The following is a 27,910-nucleotide window of genomic DNA, read 5'->3' on the forward strand; positions in this document are numbered from 1 at the left end:
ATATTGCAAATTGTTGTTTGTATATGAGATGTAAAAAAACACCAGAATTGTTTTAACTTTCTAAACTTCATTATTTAAATTAAAAGATTGTGAATATCATACCATCTTGTTTCAAAGGCAATACCATTAAATTACTTGACTCTGTGAATGTCAGGTTATCCATCATAATTAAAGCTTGGTTTGTGCCATTTATTCCTGATCCTAAAGTGATATCGGCAGCTACACCAAAACTCCTAATCGATACATCAGTCATGTTAGTGTTTGAAGTGATGGGAACAGCCAGTTCTCCATTCAAGTAAATAATGGCTTGAGAATCTAACGTTATGCTCAATACAACATATGTCCATGCATTTGACGATACTGATACTTTGGTTGTCATGTAGAAGATCTTGTTACGAACATCTACGCCAAGCAGGTAGTGACTTGTATCAGTAGTAACGTATATACTTATACCATGAGAATTATCCGACTTCATGTTGGAATACACAACTTGTTTCGATGACAGTGATATATTTCCAATCGTCATTAGCCAAAATTTTATTGTTAGTCCATTATGGCAATAATCAAAGTTAGACATACAGTCATCAGCATGGATCATTTCTATATAAGACTGATTGAACAGCATGCTTTCATTTGTAACTCCTCTGTGTACTAATATTTGACCTTTCACATCATATTCAGTATCATGTAGATTGGTGCTGTTGATGTAGAATGGAGTTTCTTTCACATCTGTAATTATATACATATTCAGAATGAAATACATTTCCTTCATCAATCATCCAAGATTTTACATTAATGTGGTGACATATTTGAGACTACCCAGCAGGCACACAACGTTGAACCAACGTTGAAAATATGTTGAAATTTGGTTGTAGCGTTGATCAACGTAAAATCAACGTTGTATCAACGTCAATCCTATCAACGTTTAAATCACGTTGTTGAATCAACGTTGATTTGTGGATAAAAATATCAACGTTGAACTGTCAACGTTGAATCAACATTGAATTTAAGTTAATGCTTTCAATGTTTTGATAGGTTGAAATTATAACGTTGATAAAAGGTTTATTTAAGGTTGATGACTTTAAGTGTGGACCGAAATTTCATTCCAGATGAGATTGAATCATTTTATATATATATACAACTTTGCAGGAATTATTGGGAATAAATGTTAATAAATTGGAATTCACTAGAACATGGTATTGTTTTACATATTGATTTTCATTATTGATTTCACTTTTTGTTGATTTTTTTTATTACTCTAGAAACCCCAAGTCAGGCCATATAGATCTTCCGTGGGCTATTCCTGAAATATCCTCCATCAAACAATGTTTTGACAAATACAACTAAAATCCTTTCTGTTTAAATAATCACATTTTATTTATATTGGTTTACTGATGTTTTTGAATAAAATCAATGATTACTGTTGCATGTGTATATAAATCTTCAAATTTACACGATAAGAGCGAATGAATTAACTTATGCGAAAGAGATTTCTTTTTCTAATTTGCGCATGCGTATGAGGCCGACATTTCGAATTTATTTGCGCCAGTATGATTACCACAACAAGTTAACAGTTGCTCGAGGCAGTGCAAAGTAAGTATAATTTTCATTCATTGTTTGCTTTAATAATAGTTATATGATAATTTAATGTAAACAGTATTGTAGCTGTAATTATTCGATGTCCCCGCAAGTACGGCACATAATTATAACCCCTTTTTTGAAGTTCACCTATGTAATCTCAAACTCGATATTTTATATGTTGATGTAATTAAAAGTCAAAGATTTACAACGCATGGCATTCTTGACCTTGAAATACATTTTAAATAAACAAATTATATATATTTTCTCTGCATCAGAATAGTCATCATGTCACTCACAGCATGTATTCCGAAGATTTACTAATCATGTGAAGCAATACGGCGGATAAGAAACACGTGTGACCATAACAAATAAATACACAATCTGACTAATTTCAAAGTGGTTTATTTGATACTGAGTTATGATAAAGTCGAAATAGATGCTTGTTCAATTGACCGCACTGAATTATTACAGACCAAAAAATTCAAGGAAATAGACAATATTCCTTTAGTTTTAATATCTAAACATAACCCATATGCATGTATACGTAAAATTTAAAAAAGATGTATCACGTCGGAAAGACTTGAATTTATTGCAGTTTGAAGAAGAATGTAAACTAGCTAAGGGTCAAAGTTGAACTACTGCTTGAGTATAGCAAACATGCTGAAAATATTAATTGATGAAATATTTAAATATATAATGAAATATATCAATAAAAAAAATTATACATGAATAATAAATAGATACCAGGATTGAAATTCTATATTTGCTCCAGACGCGCGTTTCGTCTACAAAAGACTCATCAGTTACGCTCGAATCAAAAAATGTTAAAAAGATCAAATAAAGTACGAAGTTGAAGAGCATTGAGGACCAAAAATTCCTATAAGTTTTGCCAAATACAGCTAAAGCATCTTAAGGTGACCACCCAAAGCTTTATCTGCCGAAACGCTTTGTTTTATAGGTTTTATACTAACAACATAGGCGGGTCCCCCCTTTTGTGGGAAAAATTTGGTTGATTATGAAGGGAATCACTGAAGCATGACTGGAGCGGGCCTCCTCTTAGGGCAGTCAGTTGGCCAATCCTAATGAAAATTTCGGGATCCGCCACTGAACAATATGAGTTGCTGTAAATATCTCGGTGCTTGTGGGGCATTATTGTATCCCAAGATGAGAAACTGTCAAGATCTTGGTGCTTGTGAGGCCTTATTGTATCACAAGATGAGTGACTGTCCAGATCTCGGTGCTTGCATTGCAATATTGTATTTCAAGATGAGTGACTGTCAAGATCTCGGTGCTTGTGGGGAATTATTGTATCTTAAGATGAGTGACTGTCAAGATCTCGGTGTGCTTGTGGGGCCTTATTGTATCTCAAGATGAGTGACTGTCAAGATCTTGGTGCTTGCGGTGCAATATTGTATCTCAAGATGAGTGACTGTCAAGATCTCAGTGCTTGCGGTGCAATATTGTATCTTAAGATGAGTGACTGACAAGATCTCGGTGCTTGTGGTGCATTATTGTTTTTCAAGATGAGTGACTGTCAAGATCTCGGTGTTTGTGGTGCATTATTGTTTCTCAAGATGAGTGACTGTCAAGATCTCGGTGCTTGATGTGCATTATTGTTTCTCAAGATGAGTGACTGTCAAGATCTCAGTGCTTGTGGTGCATTATTGTTTCTCAAGATGAGTGACTGTCAAGATCCCGGTGCGTGTGGTGCAATATTGTATCTTAAGATGAGTGACTGTCAAGATCTCGGTGTTTGTGGTGTAATATTGTTTTTCAAGATGAGTGACTGTCAAGATCTCGGTGCTTGTGGTGTATTATTGTTTTTCAAGATAAGTGACTGTCAAGATCTCGGTGTTTGTGGTGTATTATTGTTTTTCAAGATGAGTGACTGTCAAGATAAACTAAATTGAAATGCCATTAGCTTATTGTGAGATCTTCAAACTATGATTTAGGATTAAAATTAATTCTAAAGCCCTTGGTCCTAGAGGCGAACCTTTTGAGGGAAAAAATTGGTTGACTGTATAAGAAATAACTGAAGCATGACTGAGTGTGCCCCCTCTTATGCACTCATTGGGCCCCCTTATAAAATTTCCGGATCCCCCACTGATTCCAGAATCTTGTTGGATTCTGCAGGACAAACTTCCCTCAATGCTACAATAAAAATAATTGAACTTAAAGATTTTCAACCAAATTGTGAAAAGTTTTGGAAGTCCAAATTTTGTAAGCGTTTCACACATATGAAACTTTATTTTTCTATTTCAAGTTATAGAAGGAGTTGTGACAATTTGGAAATGCTGCACTTAAAAGTGTCTTTTTTGTAGATGTCTTCACCAATGAACCCATGTCTGAAAAATACATGACGGGTAAAAAGAATAAACATGCCTTTGGTGGTTCAAGCTTTTTTGAAATAATAAGAGGTGAGTATTGAAATATATATCATTGTTTTTCGACATTAAAAAGTGTGTGAGATTTTGTCACAATTTCTTTTAAATGTGCTCTAGCATCATTGTCTTCTAAAATCTATAGATTTTTTGTATTAAAAATTTTGTTTTTATTATATATGAACTCAAGGTTAAAAAAAGCACAAGGTTGCTCCCAATAAATATTTTAAAAAATAACAATATCACTGTACAGAGATTATTTGTTCACATATTACAGTAGTGTTCTTTATTTGAGCTGCAAAATAATATTAACCTAGTTATGATAAAGATAGTATAATATGGTTTTTTTCTGTTGCAGATGCTATAGCTACAAGTCACAAATGTGCAACATGGACAAAAATATGGAACTAGTGTGCAATATACCTAAAATACGCCTTGAAATATCGGGGATGTGTCTAGCAAAAGGACTAACATTTTAAATAAAATTAAGTATTCAGTTTGTGTTTGTTTGAAATTGTAAGATGCATATGTGAGCAAAATGTTATATAATTACTGTTTTATGTCACAAACATATTTTGTGTATGAACAAACATGATCCTGTCTATTATGAAAAATGAAAGTACAAAAATGTATGCCAACTGACACTACAATAAAGTTTAAGATTATCTATGCCTGGTAATGTTAATAAGTTGTGCCTGTACTTCTTGTCAAGTCTTGCATCATAAACACCAGATTCAGAAGTGAGTGGTCTCATTACAAGTATAATAATTACCAAAACAAAGGGAATGACTTATTTTCCACTTAATCATAAAATTTAGCGAAATACAATAAGGGAAATATTGGAACAGGCAGAAATCTCCTAAATAATGAACTCTGCAACAGACTACATGTACACCAACCACCAACACATGACTACTACCACTTATTACATATAGTTTTGTGAAAGTTTTATTACACATAAAATGGCACTGATGGATATAATGAGTGGTAATGATTTCAGCTGTTGACAACCCACAATTTAACCAATGTTCAAAATCATATTCTCAACATTGACCACATTTCGAGATTCAACTTGCATTAACGTTTAGCCTAAGACAGTCTACCTGGGCCCAAATCGGAACTATTTTATTTAAATAGAGTATTAATACATAATACGTTTTGGAATGCTGGTCAGTAGTTACTCGGGGACACTCGCATGTCTAGGTTTTTAACCAATCAGCAATGGGGTTTCCCAGTCACTGCCGCATGTGCTTCTCGTTTACTAATTGTTTTTCGAGATCATACTAATTAACCAATGAGATTCATAGCTAATTTTGAATTAACCAATCAGCGCTTAATTAGCCGGGCTTTTGTTTTATGCACACAGGCTCAACTATTCCTAAAGCAACGCTGGGAAAATTTTTTCTTCCCACCCTCCAACTCCCTTAAGGACATTTAATTTTATTTGCTAAAAGATGTATACACATGCATAATACATATGTTTATTTGATAAGAAGCATCAACTTCACATATCTTTTTGTATTGTTTAGTAGAGTAGTATTGTTTAAAGAACTCACAGTTATTATGTACTTTTTGTTAGGAGTACCACAGTTTTTCAACTTGATTTTGCTTTCTTTGTAAATATGTTTATTGCTTTATTGATATGCAAAGAAAATATTAAACTGTGATTCTTTCTCCCAAACCTGTGTCTGTTTACTTTATTCCTTATACTATGACCAGTTGGCATTTCTTGGTCCCTTTACTGAACTCTGATAAGTGTAAATCAGGTGCCTTTATCTGCACTGTAACTCTTCAGCATTCGGTCAGGGCACCAAAGACATAGCAGACTGGTTATTGGTACAACTGACATATACACAGCATAATAAGGGAGGATCTGGGTGGGACAGTGTTATGAATTAATCTACCTATTTTCAACATACACTGACCACAGTTCAACCAACATTCGACAGGTTTTCAGCATACACTGACCACAGAACAACCAGCATTCGACCTGATTTCAACATACAGTGTATACACTGACCACAGTTCAACCAAAATTTGACATATTTTCAGCATACGCTGACCATAGTTCAACCAGCTTTCGACCTAATTTTAACATACAATGACCACAGTTCAACCAGCATTCGACCTGATTTCAACATTTACTGACCACAGTTCAACCAGCATTCGACCTAATTTAAACACACTAACCACAGTTCAACCATCATTCGACTTGTTTTCAACTTGCATTGACCAAATTTAGACCAAAATTCAACCTATTTTCAACGTTGGAAGCTGACGTTGAATCAACGTTATATTTTCAACGTCATATCAATTTTCAATCCAACACTACTTTTCAACATTGATTCAACGTTGAAATCTGACGTTTATTCAATGTTGAATCAACGTTGCTGTGCCTGCTGGGTAGCTACATTGTAGCAGTATTGCTCACTCTCAAACAAAATATGTAAAACTAACATATTTCATGTTTTTCTCAGGCTCTTGTACAAATGGTAGAAATCTGACATATTTCAAGAGACTTACAAAATAAAAATATAAAATCTCACACAAAGGCTATAAGTCTTGATCATTCGTTATATATTTTTTATTTTATCCAGTATTTTTAGTAGAACTGTGATTTTATTACTTTTGTATGCTTAATCAATTTATTTCCAAAGCTTACAATAAAATATTGTATTATTTGTCCCTTTCTTGGAGGATATTTAATGATAATTTGGCTTCACTGTCAACTTTTACTAAGAGTTGATCATTATTTGTTAACTAAAATGCTGGAGCAATTAAGTTAAAAAAAATTTGGAAGCGTTTTGTTAATAAATTAATTCTAATGCAATTAAAAAACATAATTAAATCTAAGAATTAAGAGTCAGGTCCCTTTGTAAAGGGAAAACACTTGTTTCTAACAGTCAGTTATGGGCAAATTTTCATCACTGTGAATGCTGCTGACATTGTAAAAGTGTAATGTTGACTGTAAAAAATTAAGTCCTTTCTCAATAAAATACAGATTTTTTTTTTTAATTAAAGTTTTTCTTCAGATGCCATTTCTTGATCTTGAACATAAGCTTCTGTATATGTTTAAAAACAATCTATGAAGATTTATTTTCATTATTTTGTTCTGGAGAATGTATTTTGATCATAAAAATGCTTCAGTCTAATTTAAGTAGGAATTTCAGTAAGGTTTGACAAAGTTATTGATTACTGAAAAACATAAACCACAGAATGAACCTAAATGTTGACTCTGCAGCAGACAAGAGACTGTAGGATCACAACATTTCGCTTATGCAACATAAATATTGCAGGCAGGGAAAACAAAATGACTAAAAAGTTCAAAGACAACTGTAGACTGCACACATATATCACTATGAGCTATGTAGAAAATAAAACTTACACATTGGTTGTTGTTCACATATATAATAGATATTAGACGAACACAGAGCATCCTCAAATGTTCCAATCTGAGAGAATAATCTAGCACATCTAGGCATTGCAAGTGTCCCAGGAAACTGTATCAAAGATACATCTGTAAAGTCTGGTATCTTCCCATTTTGTTGTCGGATAGGGAATGCAGCTACAGCCCTCGGTAACTGTGTAAGGGCTACCCATGCAGACTGTTGTGTTTGAAATACTACAAGGTACATAATTTTTATTCAATTTTCTCAAATAAATTTAAAAGAAGAAAAAATTAAGTTTGTTGTTTAGTAGCAAACAGCATAAATTTAATCAATGAGATGAAGAACAGTCATAAAATATTATTTCTTGCATTTTGTTTTTTGTTGTGTGCATGGTGATTTTGTGTTATGAATATCAGTATATCAACTTGCAAAATGAAAAGCTTAAACACATCAAACAAATAGAAAACAACCATCATATTCCTGACTTGGTACAGATATTTTATATGTAGAAAATGGTGGATTAATTGTTAACTTTTTATACATTGTGACTTGGATGGAGAGTTGTCTCATTGGCGCTCATACCACATCTTCTTATTTATTTAAACCTGGTTTTATAGCTAGATAAAATCTCACTTGTATGGTTTTCTATTCTAATATTGATTCTATGCATTTAATGATATTTTTTTAAATAAAATACATAGAAATTTTATCAAAGATAATAAAGGTCTTTGTTGCATTTAAATGCTAATAAAGTACTGACAAAGTATATTCAATATAATCATTATATCTACCATTATATAAATACATATACCTGAAAACATAAAATCCTGTAAAGCAGTTCTAGTTTCCAAATCTGGAAGTTGAGCTAAACTGGCCCCCATACCAGTACATGCTGTAGAAGCTGATGTGTATATTGCTGTACTAGTAGATAGATAGTAACATTTGTCAGATACTTCAACGTACTCCCAGCCTTCAGGACATTCATGTTTCGTACCTAAAAAATAAATATTTAAAAATATTGATAAAGTAGGAACTATTTTATTTTTGTGCTTACAAAGTTAAGTAACATCAGTTTCATAGCAATATTAACTGGTCACCTTGTAGTAAAATGCTGGTTGGCGATGAACCTGTCCCTTTTAACTATGGAAACTAATTAAAAAAGAATACTGACTTTATATTTATCTGTATCTTACAAAGAATGACGAAGATCTACTTATTCCTTTTGTTTGCAACATAAGATAAAACATATTGCAAATGCTGACCTTGACCTTAAGCCTGATCTTCACCTCTAACCGTTAAAATTTGAAATCAATAGGACTGATCCACTTTTTATGGCAAATAACAGTACTACGTTTGAAAATTTATTACTAATTAATTTAGTCTTGTCCCTGTATAGCCCTCACATGCATATTACATTATTTAAAATAAATGTGATAATTTGGAGAGTATATATAGTATGCCATTTTTCACATCCTTCAAAATAAACCTGCAAATCACATTATTTAGTGATTTGTACCGATTATTAGGTTGTCTGCATACTGATATCATAAAATAACAGCTGGGAGTCATAATATGAAGCTTTATATCAAGTGAGTGAAGCAAACAAGTTCAAAAAGGCTTCATATTGTGTCCAGCAGCTGATATTTTACAATATCAATATGCAGACAACCAGATAATCGATTTATCGGGTTGTATTTGCAAATTTGCATAATGGAAACAAGTGTTTTCTTTATTTCACCAGAAAACCGGAAAAATGTCTTGATAAGTTCGGGTCAAAGTTTTTATCGTCAGTTCATGCATTTATGACGTCGTTGATATGTCCGGATAAAAGTTATTAAGGTCGGGTCAATGTATTTGACGTCACAAAGCCGTGATATGCAATTTTATTAAGAGGTGAGCAGAGTGATATAGACAGTGAGACCACCGATAAATGTGTGTTTACCATTTAACTTACCAAAGAGTTTCTTGATTTCAACATCTTCCAAGAAATCATCAACGATGGTAAGTTCATCAACAATTAATTCCCCAACATTGTCTGGTTCATATACTGAATAGCCAATAGTAATTGGTCTACTAACTTCTGAGAAGGAAGCTTCTGTAATAGACATGTGTTCTGGATATCTTCCAAAATCAGCAGTGGAATGACCATTCAGTGCTACAATGAGGGTCAAATGTGGATTCCAGGTCAAGGTCAAATGTAACAACTGTTTCTTCATTATAGAGAATTCTAAAGTCCAGCTGTTTGTTCCATTAAGAATGATTGCACTGCAGTTGAGTTTGGTTACATCTGTTGTGTTGACACAAGATACACTAATACCATTTTCATTCTGAGTGACGTCCCCTCCCAACTCAAACAAGGTCACTTTCCCTGATGATGGAGATACATCAAGGACTTTGATCCAAGCAGAGAATGAGAAGCCAAAGAAACAATATTTCACATCATAGAAGCATTTAATGCTCTTTAAGCCAGTTATGTTAAAGCCAGTCTGATTGAGGTACAATCCATCGTAGTGAATAACAGGTAGGTTGACGGTTTTGTCAACATCAAGGTAATTAATGGTAGGACTCAATCCAATGGAATTTGTAACAGTATCATTCACATCCATAGAAAAGTAAAATCCATTGTAACCTGAAAAGACATATAAAGGATTATTATTCTTAGCCATTTGCTTAAATTTCATTAATTGAAACAACTGAAGCTTCTGTTAAATCAATGACATATTTATCATGGTACTACAAAGTTTATTTCTACAGTATCTCTGTTGTTTCTTAATATTTTCCCCTCTTTTGCATCTGCTGTTTTTTGCATTAGAACATACAAATTCTAAGAACAAATAAAATTTTCCATTAGTTGAAATAAATTAAAGTAAAAATAGTTGAAATAAATTAAAGTAAAAAAATTCAACAAAAGGTAAAATTCCTCAGATCATGATTTGTACTCTCTAAATCCTATCCAGAGGATTAGTTTATCTCATGGTATTGACCTTATAATATACTGAATACTGGGGGGTGTACTTACCTAAGTCTAGGTTACATTCCTCTACTGTCCGATTCTGAAAGCTATCTAATATGTCAGGATCAATACTTTCATTCTTAACTCCAGTTAGACCTGCTACCATATACTCATGACAAGACTTCAACACTGAAATGTATATTATAATAGTTATGCTACCATTAACTCACGGAAAGATTTCAAAACTTAAATTAAAGTAATAGACCTTCTACTATAAACTCATGGCAAGACTTCAAAATTGAATTGTAAATAATAGCTATGCTACCATAAATGCATGAAAATGAATGGTAAATAACAATAAAAACTGCTACGACAAACTCATGACAATAAAATCAAAGCATGGCAAGACTTCAACACTGAATTATGCACAGTACCAAGTATTTTCAGGTTTCCAAATGTCATTTTTATCTAATACTGTAAATTCATTACTATTACTCTCATGGGATACTAATTTTCATGGATTTCACTGAATCCACCTCAAAAATATGTACCCCCCAAAAAAAATGTTTCCACAGGGGTAAGCATAAAACAATACCTACCATACATTCCAGAAGGTTCTGTGGCATAAGGAAGGAACTTCAAATCATCAATGTCAAACTTGCCAACATCACCAATCCTCAGGAAGGAGTTTCTGTACACAGGTATTACACGATCCCCAACAAATGTGATAAACCTGGCACTAGGTAGTAATATCTGTGAATTAATGTACATATCAAACTGCTGTATGGTGAAATCAGCCGACAAGACAATGTGTGACCACTCAAACAGGTAGATATAGAAATCAAACACAACTTTTGTTTTGTCGTACTGTAATGACAGGTAATATTTGTCGACAGTGGTGTCATACCAGACCTTGGTGTATTCTATTTCACCCTCAGTGTGTGATCGCACTCCAGAATACAGGAAAGTCTGATCTTGGTAGAAGTTTCTAGGATACAACCATAGAGATAGGGTAAATGAACTTCTGCAGGCATCTGTAATACATATACACTGCACAATATAACTTAAGAATTTTTACACTTTATTATTGTACAATAACTTACTATAAAAATATTTATAAAAGACTAAACAAAGCCAGATTGATCACTCAGCATGGACATCCGGATAAGTTCCATCTATATTCTTCATTAGCCATTTCTGGCAGCTTCCTATTTCCATTCAAATAGTTATTACATTTTGTAGAATACCATCAGAATACACTTGATTCCAATCATTATCTTTACGTCAAAAAGTGGTAAAAAAGTGTTTGACATCATTTGTGCATTTATAGGGCATAAAATCTATATTAGTATGCTGAGGAAAGGGATTAAATTCTAATGAAAATAATTTCCTTATGACTGCTTAGACAAATGTGATAAAGGATAAAATAAATATATTTCTTTTGGCAGAGTTGGATTATGTACATAAGAAAAAGAAAAATGTCAAGCAGGCACAATGGCTGTGTCAGTTCAAGGATGCAGGAATCCAGTTAAAGCCCATGAAACATTTAGATGACATTAGAAATCAGTGTTTAATAAAAAAAATAGTTTCACTTGTAGTGGAAATGATCTAAATCATACATATTAACCTTAACTTTGTAAAATATAATGTAAACTTGAAAGCAACTACAAAAGCACAAAAGCACAAGCAGATATTTCAAATTCACAAATACCATTATTAGAGAAACAGTTCATCATTTGCTCTGGCACTTGTATGGCAGGAACCAGGCCTACTGGGTTATCTATTTTGACAGCTGTGAGGAATAGAGAGTTTCTCCAGTAGGTCTCTACCAAACTGTTATCTACTATCACATGGACATTGGTCTTAGATTTTGTCTTTGGTTCATTGAAGTCTATATATCTTGGTGTATCATCTAAGGGCAAAAATAACAGAATGATACAATTAAACAGAAAGTTATGAACAGATTAATTAGAAAAGGTTTGACAGACATTTGCATTTAAATTCCTTCAAATAAGGATAAGAAACTTGTCAACTTCAAAAGAGTCTGTTTATTGCAAATGTTTCCTCAGTCTTGAGAAAAGCTAATTTATAAATTTTTAAAATTCAACAGTTAACCAGTTCTGTATCAGGTATTTTTTAGTACTAGTAGTTGATTGGTACAACATTGCTATAGGTGTAGAATTTTTAAAACTTGACCATACATTATAAAAAGTTAAAATTTTCATAGAATAAGATGTATTCATAATTTGCAAATACCTAATATGCATTTCACTAAAGCTTTTATTGTCCCTTTTGATTTTTATTAAAACAGTCAAATGGAATGTTTTGAAAAAGTGGTCATAGTTTATAACAAGGTACAGCTATTCTAAATCAGCAAAACATACATCTAAGAATCATACCTATCATTTTGTTTTCCCAGTCTTCCTTCAGATTAGTACCAAATTTTAAATCTTTGATCAGTAAAGTGGAATTGATTTCCAATGTGCAGTTAGCAATAGCCACAGATGATGACATACTATCGTTTACAGTTGCTGGGAACACTGGCACATGTTTTGTAGGGGACACAGTATGCACCAGATGGAAATTTATGAAGAATTTCAGGCTTACATATTTTTGCCAGACAATGTTGATATGATTCCATTCTTTGTCCAAAGGCACAGGTAATTCACTGTATGTCACATAATTTAGCTCTTTTACTGTTACTGAAATGGCTGTTTCACTGAAATAGAATGGTCAATGAATATCAAAGAGTACCATTTTAACTGGCACTTGGAAGTTGAACTATTTTGATTTTGCTGTAAGATGTGGACTTCCTTACTACATATGCATTCCTATACAGTTATGAACAAATTTACTGTCTCACATCATGTCAATACTTCTATTTTGGCTTTGCACAAGTCAAGTCTTTCTCAGACTGTTTACAATGTTGTTACACTAAGTCCATTGGATGTGTACTGATATGTATTTCATACCTGGTAAACATGATTTATTCAATTGTTGGAAATGGCTTTGAACTAAACGTCAGTAACTGTGAGTACTCTTAGATTGGTACAAGATGTCCTGAATTTTTTTCTTAGTTGTTTTCTTGGCTTTGTATCAAGACTTTTTCAACTGATACTTTTTACAGTTAGTTCTTATGTTGTGATGTTACACCATTGTCAGGGTTTGAGACCTCAGAAACATGTTTAACCCTTTCACGTTTTGTATGTGTCTGAACCAAGTCAGAAGCCTGTTATTATTTGATTTTTCGTTGGTTGCCATCTTTCATATTTGTTTTTCCTTTATCGTTTTGTACATAAATCAAGCCATTGAATTTTAAACTTCAATTGCTTAGATAAACACAGCTACATTAATCATGGACCCTATTATTCCATCAGTCCCCATGTCTAAGACAACACGATCAATGTGATCAGAAAAATTGTTGTATTTACATTCACTTACTTTTTATTTGTAACAGATATTATTATCCCTGTTGTACCATCAGTTACTGTATTAATGACAACACAATCAGTAATGTTGACAACATACAGCCAGAATGAGACTCCAAAACTATGGCGACAGTTACTAAGAGTTTGGAGACATCCATCATTTTCTGTTACACTGTAAACTAGTGCAGAGGATGAAAAATTACCCTTATGTAATACAGGTCCTAGAGCTAGGTCATTCCATATTGTTATATTTTCACTTGATGTAAGTTCAATGATAGAACCGTCAGATTTTTCACCATTTACAACATTAGATGTTATATTATAAGCTGTCATGTCAAATTCGAAGGTTTCTGGGAGGTATTCTGAAATACAAAAATAAAAATCATTGTTGAGAATGTAGTCATTCAGAATGTGTATATCATATTTTATGTCTTCTTTTATAAGTGTAAATAAAAATTATTCTCCTAGTTTACCTGAAACAATTTTTATAAGCTCACACTATTTCTAGCCTTTGTTAATATAACAAATTTGTCTTCTACTTTAAATCAATCTTTGCTCATTTTCTTATATTTAATTTCATACAATACTTATCATTTTGTGTATTGTTCAAAATAGTAAATGAGGTTTTAAAACATATAATCTCTAATAAGAATTTTCAAGCACTAAACACACTGTTAAATAAAAAAAAAAAATACAAAAAACAAAACATAGTTTGCCTTTATAAAGCATTACAGTGTACACATTAGGTAAGGATACATTAAAGAATTCCTGAATTATCTGCAAACAGACGGGCAACAGTATATCATAATATGTCCATCTTCAGTGAAAGTATAGAATTTGACAACAAAATAAGATTGGAACAACTCTTTTCATATATTTTCCTTTGCCTTGTTGACTAATTAATAAAATTGAGAAGGGAAATGGGGAATGTGTCAAAGAGACAACAACCCAACCAAAGAGCAGAAAACAGCCCAAGGCCTTCAACACAGTGAGAAAATCCAACACCCAGAGGTGGGCTTCTATTCTAAACCCATTCTGTTTCTGATCTTACTTTCTTTGTCATATAGATCTGTTACAGCAGCAGCATTCATACCATTATCTATAAAATGTACATTGTCTATGCTAACACCACCAACTATCTGACCTGAAGCAAAATAATGCAAGTAAATTAAGAAAGTATCCAGAAAGGCAATATATAAATAGTAAGTATATATATAGAGGGTTCTTGTCACATAATACTTTAAATCTTAATGCAAATGAGAGGAAAAAACATCAAATAATACATTTTATTACTATCAGCTAGCTAGAGCTCACAATTTCAGACCATGAAATAAAGAATTTATCATTTAAAATAAGTGGACCATTAAAGTGTATTGAATGTTAGAAACAGTATTCTTATGACAGTAATTTATACATACTATGCTGACAAATTGCACATGTATACAATGTACAGTCAAGTTTCTCTAAACCCGTTGATGTGATTCCTACACAGTTACCAGTCCCAGAAACCAGAGTATCAAAATATGTTGATTCACCAGTGGAATTCCAAATATAGCTTCCACTGCTTAGAACACCATCAGTTAAACAAGTTTTTCCAACTGAAAGGCAAAAGAAAGATTGTTATTTAATATTATGATTTTCAGTGATATACTTTAGCTGTTGGTAAGATATTGAATTATTGTGTTATTTCCTCACAAAACTTCTAATATTTTAGCTCATTAATGCAAAAAGGTGGGCATGCCCTAAGTTTGCATTAGATTGGATGAAAAGGCAAATCATGTTAACAAATGTGGGTCACTGGGGCTATATGTACAGATATAATCATAAGATTCAATGCTCACAGAATGAAATAACACAGTTACATTACAATTTGTTCAAAGTGAAAGCATGTAGCTTTGATTGGTACTACAAAGGCGTATTGGATAATAAAAGGTACAGATTTGTGGAGAAAAATGAACAAGAAAACAAATGGTGTTTGATTTATATGCCTGGCAATTGATCAACTAAAATTTTGAGACAGATACTTGTCACTTGAATCAGGGTTGGCAATTTCCATATTTTCGATATGGACTGCACTCAGACATCCTTTGGCCACAGCAAGTCCAACAAAAAGTTTGTCAAAACATCAGAGAAATCTTGGACCAAAGAAAATATGGTCCATAAAATGTACCTGAGTCAAGCATTTGCACAAAATAAAATATTCCAATCTGTGCAGCTTTGGCAATGTGACCCTAATCCTTTACTTCATTTATTTTGTTAACAATTTTAACATTCCATCTATTCTTAACTGCCATGCTTATAAAATAAATTGTTGTCTTTAAACTCACCCAAATCAAATATATCTCTAAATTCATCAACTTCTGCCACATTGTTAAATGTAAGTAGCTTAGAACCACCAGCAGTACACTCCTCTGTAGTAGTTACATCATGGATAGATATACATCTATTGCCAAACTCCTCCCATGATGGCGAACATACAGATTCTGAAAAATAAATATGTACCGGTATTTATTTCAATTATATGTAACTCACATATACTCTTGCACGTATAAATGTATTTAAACACGTATAAGATCTGTACCTATGGAAATATAACAGCTTAATTTCAATTTTCTTTTGTAAATTGATTGATTGCATAATGTCCAGTGGCAATTATTTCATGCAAATATTCAGGACAAGAAAACAACTAGTTCAGTTCTGCAAAATAAGTTGACTGGGATGAAGGGTGGGAAATTTGAACTGCTACTAGAAATATAGTTACGTTTGACAGGTGACTGAAATTTAGCCTTGCAATAGTCCACCCAAGCTTCTCAACAAAGAGTTGTTGAAAGGTTTCTTTAAGGTGCAAAGAGCATGGCTCTGTTTCTAAATGAGGCAGTGGTCTTAATGTCCTAATTGTAACCAGATGTGGCTGCATGTATATACATCCCACATAGCCAAATAGACACCCCACTTCAGCAAAGGTTTTACTGCCTGTCGGAAGAACTCCACTTAGTGACCATATTTTACACCCCATTCACCCTTGGGGTCTTCTTTCTAAAAGGATACCGAATTTTCAGTTAATTGACCAGCTGTATAACACAGTTTCTCTAACTCTGTGGGAATTTAACCCTTTCTGGACTGATTGTATAAAAAAATTTGATCAAAGTGTGGTTGCCGATGATCTCAGAAGATGATTGGATAAGTTTACGGGTCAAAACCTTTATCAGCTCACTGAATGAACCAATTAAAATGTCTTAACAGGTGTTAATGAAATTGACATCCTTGTATAACGTGGAAGGCACTCAAAAGGATTTTCGTTTATCAAAACTTATTTAACTATCTTGATTGGATAAATTGGATAATCCACTGGTACCAATGTAAGAATCTATATATATCAATCTCTTTCTCATTCAATTTTTCATGTCATATTTTTCAATTTATGTTTTCTCAAAATCTGTGAAAAAGACTTACTTGCAGGTTTTTCACAAATCACAGGCCATGACCCAGAACAAATTATGTCTCTCCATGGACATTTTCTGTCACTACAATCTATCACTGCACAGCGATTGGAAGCATAGGTGTCCAATGGAGGTGTTGCCCACTTTTCAAACTTCAAAGGCAGTAGATCTCCATGTGTAAAAGCTCCAATACCAGAATTTGCTAGGGTCCTAAATCTAGGTCCTATGTGTGCCGTTTTGGGCAAAGGAGATCCACTAAAATAATAAATATCAATTTTAATAGCTAAGCTGTCTGTGCAAATATGTATTGCCAACTTTCCTAATTGATAAAATGAATTAAAAACTTGTTGCACTGATATTTTTTTGTACATATGTATACATATTGAATTTTATAATTTGGATTGGTGATAAATTTTTGTCCCTAGTTTTCACACTGTATATTCTTTTTTTTCAATTTTTTTCATTTATTTTTACTTGGTATTCATATTACCTATAAAGTAAATTGGAAATAAATCTTTGTTCTTCCTCAGAATCAATCTCTACAACTATGGCTTTGAACCAGGAACAGTATATGTGTGCATTGGGGCCAGTGTAAGATGTGGTGTTGGTAAACAAATAGCAATGTCCTTCAAAGTACTCCCATCCGTCATTACACTTCATACCATCCTGTATCCCTAAAATAGTTAATTAAATAAGATGTAAATAAACTCATCAAAAAATTTGTACGCCATGGCGTGAGTTTTTGTCTACAAAAGACTCATCAGTGATGTACGAATCAAAAAAGGTAAAAGGTTCAAATAAAGTACAAAGTTGAATAGCATTGAGGACCCAAAATTCCAAAAAGTTTTAAACTAGAGGGTCACAAAAGTCAAGCTCCATCTACCTTAAATGTGCATGGTTTAATTGTTATATCTGTTCCACATAGTTCAATATATAGGAAGTTTCTACTTGTGTCTTTCTTGACCTGCATAAAAACTTGTTGGCACCTTTTATAGTGGATATTCATACCGTAACACAGTCATTTGTTTATTGCTCAAATTTCAAAAATATTTTTTATGCCTTGGACATAAAATATTAGTTCTAAATCCATTAATCCATTCACTCATAATGGTTAAATGCAGCTTAGGTCAAATGCATCAGAAAACTAAACATTTAAATAAAGATGAAGAAAATAATATAAGGAAACACTGAACATTAATATATGTAGTTACATTTTTGTGTATAAAGATCAACATTATTTTATGTGTTGCATCTTTAATGACAATGGAAATTTTACTTACTGGTGGAAAATGGTTTCTGTGCATTCTCACATAATCCACCATAACCTGTGAAGTTGGCATTATTATCCTTAAATGTGTGCAACTGTGCAGTTCCACAATCTGGGTCACATGTGATTGCAGTGTAGCACAAGTCTGGAGTATAAAGTAAAGGATTTGGATCCCAAAACGTATATGATTGCCGCCTTCCATCTGTTGTCATAAAAAGCCTGGACGAATAGTCCATGTGGAAATCATATGTTCCCAAATAAACAGGAGCAGGCCTAAAATAGACAATGCTGAAAGTAATATCTGATTATTTTTTTGCAATAAAATGATCAACTTTATATCTTATATCTTAATCAATATAAAGATAATAAGAGACTCACTCAGCCAATAAACATAATGTACAATGACAAACCATGAAAATAAATTCAAAAGTAAAAGAATCATTGTAAGAGAAAACACCTTATGATGATTCTATAAGACAGAATATAAAACCATTTAAAAAAGTATTTGACCCCTTGGTATAATAAAAAAACAATGCTTATTGCATAACTATAGCAATGCTTAATCTTCAGTTATACTGCCTAATAACTGCTTGTAACTAAGATGCTACTGCAACACCATACTAAACATCAATGGCATGTACTTTAGTACTTCTTCATAACAAGCCTAACAGGACATTAATCTCCAAAAATCTCACTGGGTTTGTACTTACATGAGCAACACCATGGGTGCATCATGTCTAGCGGGATCTGCTTACCCTTACAGAGCACCTGAGATCACCCCCAGATTTTGGTGTGTTGTTGTTGGTTTTCTGTCTTGTCTTTTAGTCTTTTAATCTTTTTTGGCCATTGCATTGTCAGTTTATTTTTCAACTTATTGATTTTCCTTTGTATCTTCCGTCTCTCTTTTCCAAGAGTTCTTTTCCTAAAATTGAGGCCAAAAAAATCCATAGTTTGAAGACAGCAATTATTCTTTCATATATTGGCTATACAATAAATATCTAATAAAATAATAAAATTGTAAATACAAACTTGTCATAGAGAATAGTCTTAACAAAATTCAATTCTGTTTCGTCTTCAATAGCCACCAGGTGGCCTCCCTGACTTCTACATATATGCTCATGTTCCCAATACATCAAATACTGGTCTGTATATTTGTAGCACGAAGTTCCATACTTAGACCAACCAGGTGGACACATTACTGAAAAAAAACCAATATGAAAAGTTTTAAAAAAATCTCGAGAATGCTTCAATAAGAACATATGTTTGAAAAAGTAGTTTAGGTAGAAACAAATATATATAATATAATATTCTATATCAGAATATACAGGTAATTTTGATTTCATACAGGATATGGTTTGAATATTCTTAAATAAATGGGGAATGTGTCCATTGGTCATTACTATGATGTCAGGAAAAAAAGCTTTAAAAAAAACCTTTATCACAATTTCCATAAAAAAACAAATGCCTGGTTTTCATTGATTAAAAGAATAACCTTCCTGGAATTTTTCCAGAGTTTATGACTTTTACAAATTGCTATCAAAATAGAGGAAAAAATTCTAAGAATATATGTAATGTCACTGTAATGTACTAACCTGTTCCTAGATACCTTGCATTATTTTTGACAGTACTACCATCTGGAGTTGTTCCAGTGTTGGTAAGAACCTCAACCAAAGATCCATTTACATACAGCGTTGGTGTGACTGGTTGAGATATAACAAGTACAATATGATTCCATTCCCCTAGTGTTACACTGAACTCAGCAGAGTACATATTAAGACTGTTAAACACTACTTTCATTTTTTTGATAGGTTCATCATAGAATAATCGAAATCCAGCACTGTCGGAAATTTTGCATTCAACAGAGAATATATCTACTGACTCTGATAATGTTACAGGTAATTTTGTCCAAAGTGATATAGATTTGTCACTTTGCCAGCATTCTTGGAGATGCATACATGTGGAATTCAACAGATAGTTATCAAACTGGTAAACAAAAGACTTGTATGGTAGTATGAAACCATTTCCATCAACTCCTGGGGAGTTCCATGGATTTGGCTCCACAGACCATGGTTGAAATGAGGTCCAACTCATATCCTCTTCAGCTTTTTCCTCATAGAGTATTTCTGAAATGATATAGAACAATAACAAATTAAACTTATTATCTAAAAATTTTAATAGGCAACTCTTAAACATTTTTTTTTTCAATTCAATGTAAACATAATTATCGCTATTTTCCTTTGATCTTACTGACTGATAATTTCCTTTCTCAGCACAGTAGAGTGATATGAAAAATTATCGCTAGAAACTAAGGGAGCACGTGCCCGTTGTCAATGAAATTACCAACGTTGTCATAGGTAAAATAGCGATAAACAGATTATCATTGGTCTTCTCAACTTGATTGCTCTTCTCACTTTTGTCGTATCAGCTCAAGCGACAAAATCAATCTCATTGAGATGATCAACGATAATCTATAATTACCTCTGTTCCACCCATCTGAACAAAAGTAAATGCTGGTAAGATATCACCCAATAACACTAATCACAAAAACATTTTGTTTTCCTGTTTGTCAACATAAAAATAGTGAAATATCAACCAACAACACTAGTAATCACAAAAGACAACTTGTTTACCTATTTGTTTGTCAACATAAAAATAGTGACATATCAACCCACAACACTGATTATCACAAAAGACAACTTGTTTTCCTGTTTGTCAACACAAAAATAGTGACATATCAACCAACAACACTAGTAATCACAAAAGACAACTTGTTTTCCTGTTTGTCAACATAAAAATAGTGACATATCAACCCACAACACTGGTTATCACAAAAGACAACTTGTTTTCCTGTTTGTCAACATAAAAATAGTGAAATATCAACCAACAACACTAGTAATCACAAAAGACAACTTGTTTACCTATTTGTTTGTCAACATAAAAATAGTGACAAATCAACCCACAACACTGGTTATCACAAAAGACAACTTGTTTTCCTGTTTGTCAACACAAAAATAGTGAGATATCAACCAACAACACTAGTAATCACAAAAGACAACTTGTTTTCCTGTTTGTCAACATAAAAATAGTGAGATATCAACCAACAACACTAGTAATCACAAAAGACAACTTGTTTTCCTGTTTGTCAACATAAATTTAGTGAGATATCAACCAACAACACTAGTAATCACAAAAGACAACTTGTTTACCTGTTTGTCAACATAGTCAACAATAGTGAGATATCAACCCACAACACTAGTAATCACAAAAGACAACTTGTTTACCTGTTTGTCAACATAGTCAACAATAGTGAGATATCAACCCACAACACTAAAGATCACAAAATTCTACAGTAATGACTTTGAATTTATAAGTCATTACTGTAGATGATAGATGCAAGATAATGGCAACAGATTTCACGGTTTTCACCTAAACTTTTCGTTACAATTGGTTGCTTTACATTGGATATTATTATATTCAGTTTGCAAACAAACATATTTTGGCTTATTGTTTTGTACGTTAATCAGACCTTTATTTTTCAGCTTTGAATTGTTTTATATTTGTCATTTTGGGACTTTTTTTAGCTTATTATGCGATATGGGTTTTGCTCATTGTTGAAAGCTGTATATGACCTATAATTGTTAACTTCTATTTCATTTGGTCTCAGGTGGAGAGTTGTCTCATTGGCAATCACACCACATCTTCATATTCTTATATTTAGTCACAGGTATTTAACAAACCTTTTATTTTCTCTAATAATGAATTATCCGGTGGGGCTGGTACAAAGGTGATGTTCTGAAGCCGTAGTTTGGTATCACTTGTATTATGCAGACTAACAGCTTCCTGTATAACGTTCACCATACGAACAGTGTATGAGACAGCTGTCAAGGTACTATGGAAAATGCCATTAACATATGAACTAATGGACTCATTTCTGTCAAAATGTATTAATAGATGAGTCCAGCTTTGGATATCTACTGCCACTACAGATTCCAAAGTTTCTGTTAATGTAGAATGAATAATTGTGACAGTCTGATTGGCTAGATTGTAAAATACACACAATCCTGGACTTAACACATGCTGTTTAAATGAACAGTCTCCTGAACTAAGTATTACTGTGTCTTCTGCTGTTGTGTTGACTAAGAACCAAAAAGCAATGGTAAATCCATCCGGACACCGGTATCTGTCGACCAAACAGTTAAAGTCAAAATCACTGGATATATTCATTTCACCATATTTTGTATATAATGTTGGATGGTACTGATCCTTGTATTGTGTATGAAGTGATGAACCTGAATACAAATAAAATATATTATTACATTGGTTGCAATGAATTACATTGATTTCCAAGTGAAATAAAAACCGATAATTTCACATAAACCTAGTTATTTCACTCCTCTGACATCATACAACAATAGGCATTGTCAAGACGTTGATTACGTCGGATCAAAACAAATTGTGAATGCGTAGAAAAAGATATAGTTCCTTACATTTTCTACTTTAATTTCATAAAAAAAGCCATTTCCCAATGTAATAAAAACTAATCAAAGAATTCAAATATCGAAAAATATTCAACTCGTAACCGAACAACACTGATAATTAGCGCATTCATGAATTAATGTGTTGTTCGGTCACTCGTTGAATATTTTTCTCTTTTTGAATTGTTAGATTAGTTATTCTATTATTAGTTTTCATTTATTCATTTTAACAGAGATCTAATAAACCATGGACAATGAAACTGTGCTTTTGTAATCAGCTTTTGTAATACTTTTGCATTGAGGCTGTTAGTCAAACTAGATCATTTTGAATATTCCCACTGTGAGTGTAAGTCAAACTAGATCACTTTGATTATTCCCACTGTGAGTGTAAGTCAATCTAGATCACTTTGAATATTCCCACTGTGAGTGTTAGTCAATCTAGATCATTTTGAATATTCCCACTGTGAGTGCTAGTCAATCTAGATCACTTTGAATATTCCCACTGTGAGTGTAAGTCAAACTAGATCACTTTGAATATTCCCACTGTGAGTGTAAGTCAATCTAGATCACTTTGAATATTCCAACTGTGAGTGTTAGTCAATCTAGATCACTTTGAATATTCCCACTGTGAGTGTTAGTCAAACTAGGTACCTTTGAATATTCCCACTGTGAGTGTTAGTCAATCTAGATCACTTTGAATATTCCAACTGTGGGTGTTAGTCAATCTAGATCACTTTGAATATTCCCACTGTGAGTGTTAGTCAAACTAGATACCTTTGAATATTCCCACTTTTGGTGTTAGTTAAATCTAATCACTTTGGATATTTTAACCATGGGTTGCAGTCAAACAGGACTACTTTGGATATTCCTTCTATGGGTCAGGAACATATATATTGACAGGAATTGACACTACATAATCATAGCAGATTTTATTGTCGGGTCATAGTTAAAAATGACAGGATACAAAAGCGGACATGTGTAAAATACGTACTCGCTTTTATTTCAATAATTTCTGATAATATCAATAAAATGTCACTCAAACTTAGTAATAAGTGATGCCAACATATCAAACTTGTAATCTGTCACCTCAAATTTGTCATAATCGCATTCATTTCAATACAATAGAGTACAGAATGCAAACAGGATAATAAAAAAAAAGCGCTGATGGCATTCCAAGTAACCACAAATTTCACAAACCATTATAAAACACTTCACATCAAATAAAGCATACTTTTATTGGTCATTTTATTTGACAAAATATATCTTCTTTAGGATAAAACTAGTATTTGTTGAACGTTTGTAATTATGTGGTTAATTTATTGAGCAGTTCCGATAGTTTTTCAGTCAGACGCTTACAAAATCCATAAAACTGGCAAGTCTCGTAAAGTTCGGGATTTTATCACTTTTATACTGAAAAGCCTATCAGATTCATTTCCTATTAGATATACAATTCCCAGTATGGGTGTAAATCAAACTCTATTTTTAGAATTTCCAATTTCAAATAATTAAGCCTATTTCCTTACCAGTGTATTTGATGTCATAATCATATAATTCACATGCTGTTCTAGCTTTTACTGTTCCTCCAACCCCAAAGTCAACTCTCCAATTACCTTCATTACTCAAGTCTACTTGACCAGCCCACTGAAATAATAAGTATGGTCAAATTATTTTCAATTTTGAGAAGCTAAGAATAATATGAGGCAGGTGCTACAATGTTATTGTTTTTTTACACTTGTTTATGTGGCGAGTGTGTTTTACAAATCATCTTACTTTTGGTATTCAGATGTAAATGTTTGCTTAAAACTGTGTGCTCCTCAGATAAAAAATTCAGGAAATTGTATGCTTCTTTTTGGGCTCAACTGGAGTATAGGGATATGTTTGACCAAAAATCTTGATAAAAACAAATAAAGAATATGTTTTATCACCTTCATGTTATTGAAGGTTTTTCAGGGCCATAGTATATATGTAACACTCTCAAACGTGTCCATCCCTCCTAGAGTGTCCACGCTCGCCAAAACATGTCCATTTCCCTAAACCGTGTCCTTAAAATCACAACTCAATTGTGTCCAACAATTTTTATCTGCCCAAACTTATCCCCTTTAAGACACCAAATAATCTCTTAACTTTTAGCACTAATATAACACCAATAATGTCTACACTGCAAAGGGACTCAGTTGAAAACATCTTTTTTTTTTTGCGGAGTCCAAAGACACAACTAGAGGCTCTCAAGAGCCTGTGTCGCTCACCTGTATTTACTGATGCTTTGGAAATCATGTAAAATAAGGTTAAAATCATAATTAATAGTATTAGATATTAGATATTATAATGATATCTTAGATAATAACAAAAAACTGCAAAATTTTTGTAAAATTACTAACTCAGGGGCAGCAACCCAACAACGGGTTGTCAGATTCGTCTGAAAATTTCAGGGCAGATAAATCTAAATCTGATGAACATTTTTGCCACCTGTCAGATTTGCTCTAAATGCTTTAGTTACAGAGATATAAACCAAAAACTGCATTTTACCCCCATGTTCTATTTTTAACCAAGTTGGCCATGATGGTTGGAAGGCGGGGTCATTGGACAAATTTTTTGAACTAGATACCCTAATAATGATTATGGCCAAATATGGTTAAATTTGTCTCAGTAGTTTCAGAGAAGAAGATTTTTGTAAAAGATTACAAAAATTTACAAAAAATTGTTAAAAATTGACTATTAAGGGCAATAACTCCTAAAGGGGTCGACTGACAATTTTGGTCATGTCAACTTATTTGTAGATCTTATTTTGCTGAACATTATTGCTGTTTACAGTTTATCTCTATCTATAATAATATTCAAGATAATAACCAAAAACTGCAAAATTTCCTTAAAATTACCAATTCAGGGGCAGCAACCCAACCACAGGTTGTCAGATTTGTCTGAAAATTTCAGGGCAGATAGGTCTTGACCTGATAATCAGTTTTACCCCTAGTCAGATTTACTCTAAATGCTTTGGTTTCAGAGATATAAGCCAAAATCTACATTTTACCCCTATGTTCTATTTTTAGCCATGGCGGACATCTTGGTTGATTGGCGGGGTCATCAGACACATTTTTTAAACTAGATACCCTAATGATGATTGTGGGCAAGTTTGGTTAAATTTGGCCAAGTGGTTTCAGAGGAGACGATTTTTGTAAAAAGCTAACCACGACGGACAACGACGACGACGGACGAGGGACAACGGACGCCAAGTGATGAGAAAAGCTCACTTGGCACTTCAGGCCAGGTGAGCTAAAAAGGATGATAAACGATACATCCAGTTATTTTTACAAGGAATCTTGGCATAGAGAAAACCTAATACAGAAATACAGAATACAGAAAATGCTTGACAAAGGCAAAAATAAAAGCCTAGATTTTAAAAAAACATACAAATTGTATTTATTGCTTATTTGTTCTCATCCTGAATATGCATGAAATATTTGTCACTGGACATTAAGCAACCAACTTTCATATTGACTACCATTTATATTACAGCAATCAAGTGGCTCATTAAATAAATTTGAATGAAAAGACAAATCTGCACTGTGAACTTAATTTCTATTACATTTCTATATAATTCCTTACTAGTGAGTAGCCTTAAACATCTTCATTATTTCTTTTTGTAACTTGTTTTTCCACGTCCCTACTTATATTAAGTAATATGAACTATGTTTGCCAATCAAGTTGGTATTTGGTAGGTTTTGGTATAGTACTAACAATAAAAATATTCTGCGCTCATTTACTTTAATCAACAATAAAACAATAGGCTTATTTTGACAGGTATATTTATCCAAAATTAGCAGTAACAGTTAATATTTGAGACCTCCAACAAATTGGTAAAGGCCTCAGATGATTTTGATTGATTGTTGTTTGCTTTTCAGTGGCAAATATTTCATGCATGTAAATGATGATGGCAATAAAAATTTATTTAATCAATTTGATACTTATGGTATCCAAAAGACCATTTTACAACTAACAGTAAAGAGCATTGATACCTAGTATGATAAAGAACCACTTTTCATAACTTGATGGACACATTTGGGCAGGGATTTTTTTCACACTTTTAGAATAAGTGATATAGGGCTAATAATAAGGAAGAGATGTGGAATATAGGGGTAAAAATATTGGGGTCTAGGGAAGAAAACAAGAGCCCCCCCCCCCCCCCTATTAGTGTGACAGTTTGACCATGCTGGCTTACTTGCAGATCTTAATTTGCTCCAAATTTTTGCTATTTAAAGTGTCTTTATTACTCCAGTAGTTTTTGACAAAAATGGAAAAAAAATTATGAAAAATTTTGCTGTTGACAATTTTTCTCTATCCATTATAGTTTCTGCAAAAAAAACAAAAACTAGAGAATCTAAGGAGTCTGTGTCGCTCACCTAGGTCATGTATATTCAACAAAGGACACACTCCAACATTGAAGATGAGAATAGAATTCATGACAATAATCTCCTTTTTTGTTGATCTTGTATTGCTTATCATTTTGTCTGTTTAGTTTCTCTCTATTTTCTTCAGTTTTTACTCAAAATACAAAAGAGGGCAAAAAAAAATCAGGGCAATCACTTCTAAAAAGAATGACAGTCTACTAACTATATCAGCAAAATTTGACTTGTTTGTAGATCTTGTCTTGCTGATCTTTTTTTGCTATTTAAAGTTTCTATTTATCTATTCTAATTTTTATCATATATAAGTCAAAGCACACAAAAAAAGAGAGGCAAAAACGCAAAAAAATGGTAAAAAACATCATCAAAGGGCAATAACTCTAAAAATGAGTCAACTGACGATTTCGATAATGAGACTTATTAGTATATCTTGTCTTGCAGATCATTTTTGCAATTTAAAATTTCTCTGTATCTATTGTCGTTTTCAAGATAATAGGCAAAATGAAAAACTAGAGGCTCTCAAGAGCCTGTGTCGCTCACCTAAATTTACTGATGCTTGGGAAATCATGTAAAATAAGGTAAAAATCATAATTAAT

The 27,910-nt window shown here is 32.8% G+C and overlaps 1 long non-coding RNA gene across 1 annotated transcript; it reads left to right on the forward strand.

The window, feature by feature from the left end:
• Window positions 1–1,393: 1,393 nt before the first annotated feature.
• Window positions 1,394–4,631, forward strand: LOC127708758 (uncharacterized). Its single transcript, XR_007985364.1, has 3 exons — window positions 1,394–1,593; window positions 3,903–3,998; window positions 4,321–4,631. It is a non-coding gene; the product is annotated as an uncharacterized LOC127708758 (long non-coding RNA).
• The last annotated feature ends 23,279 nt before the right edge of the window (window positions 4,632–27,910 follow it).

Source organism: Mytilus californianus, unplaced genomic scaffold, assembly GCF_021869535.1.
Source record: "Mytilus californianus isolate M0D057914Y unplaced genomic scaffold, xbMytCali1.0.p SCAF_7, whole genome shotgun sequence".
Lineage (NCBI taxonomy): Eukaryota > Metazoa > Mollusca > Bivalvia > Mytilida > Mytilidae > Mytilus > Mytilus californianus.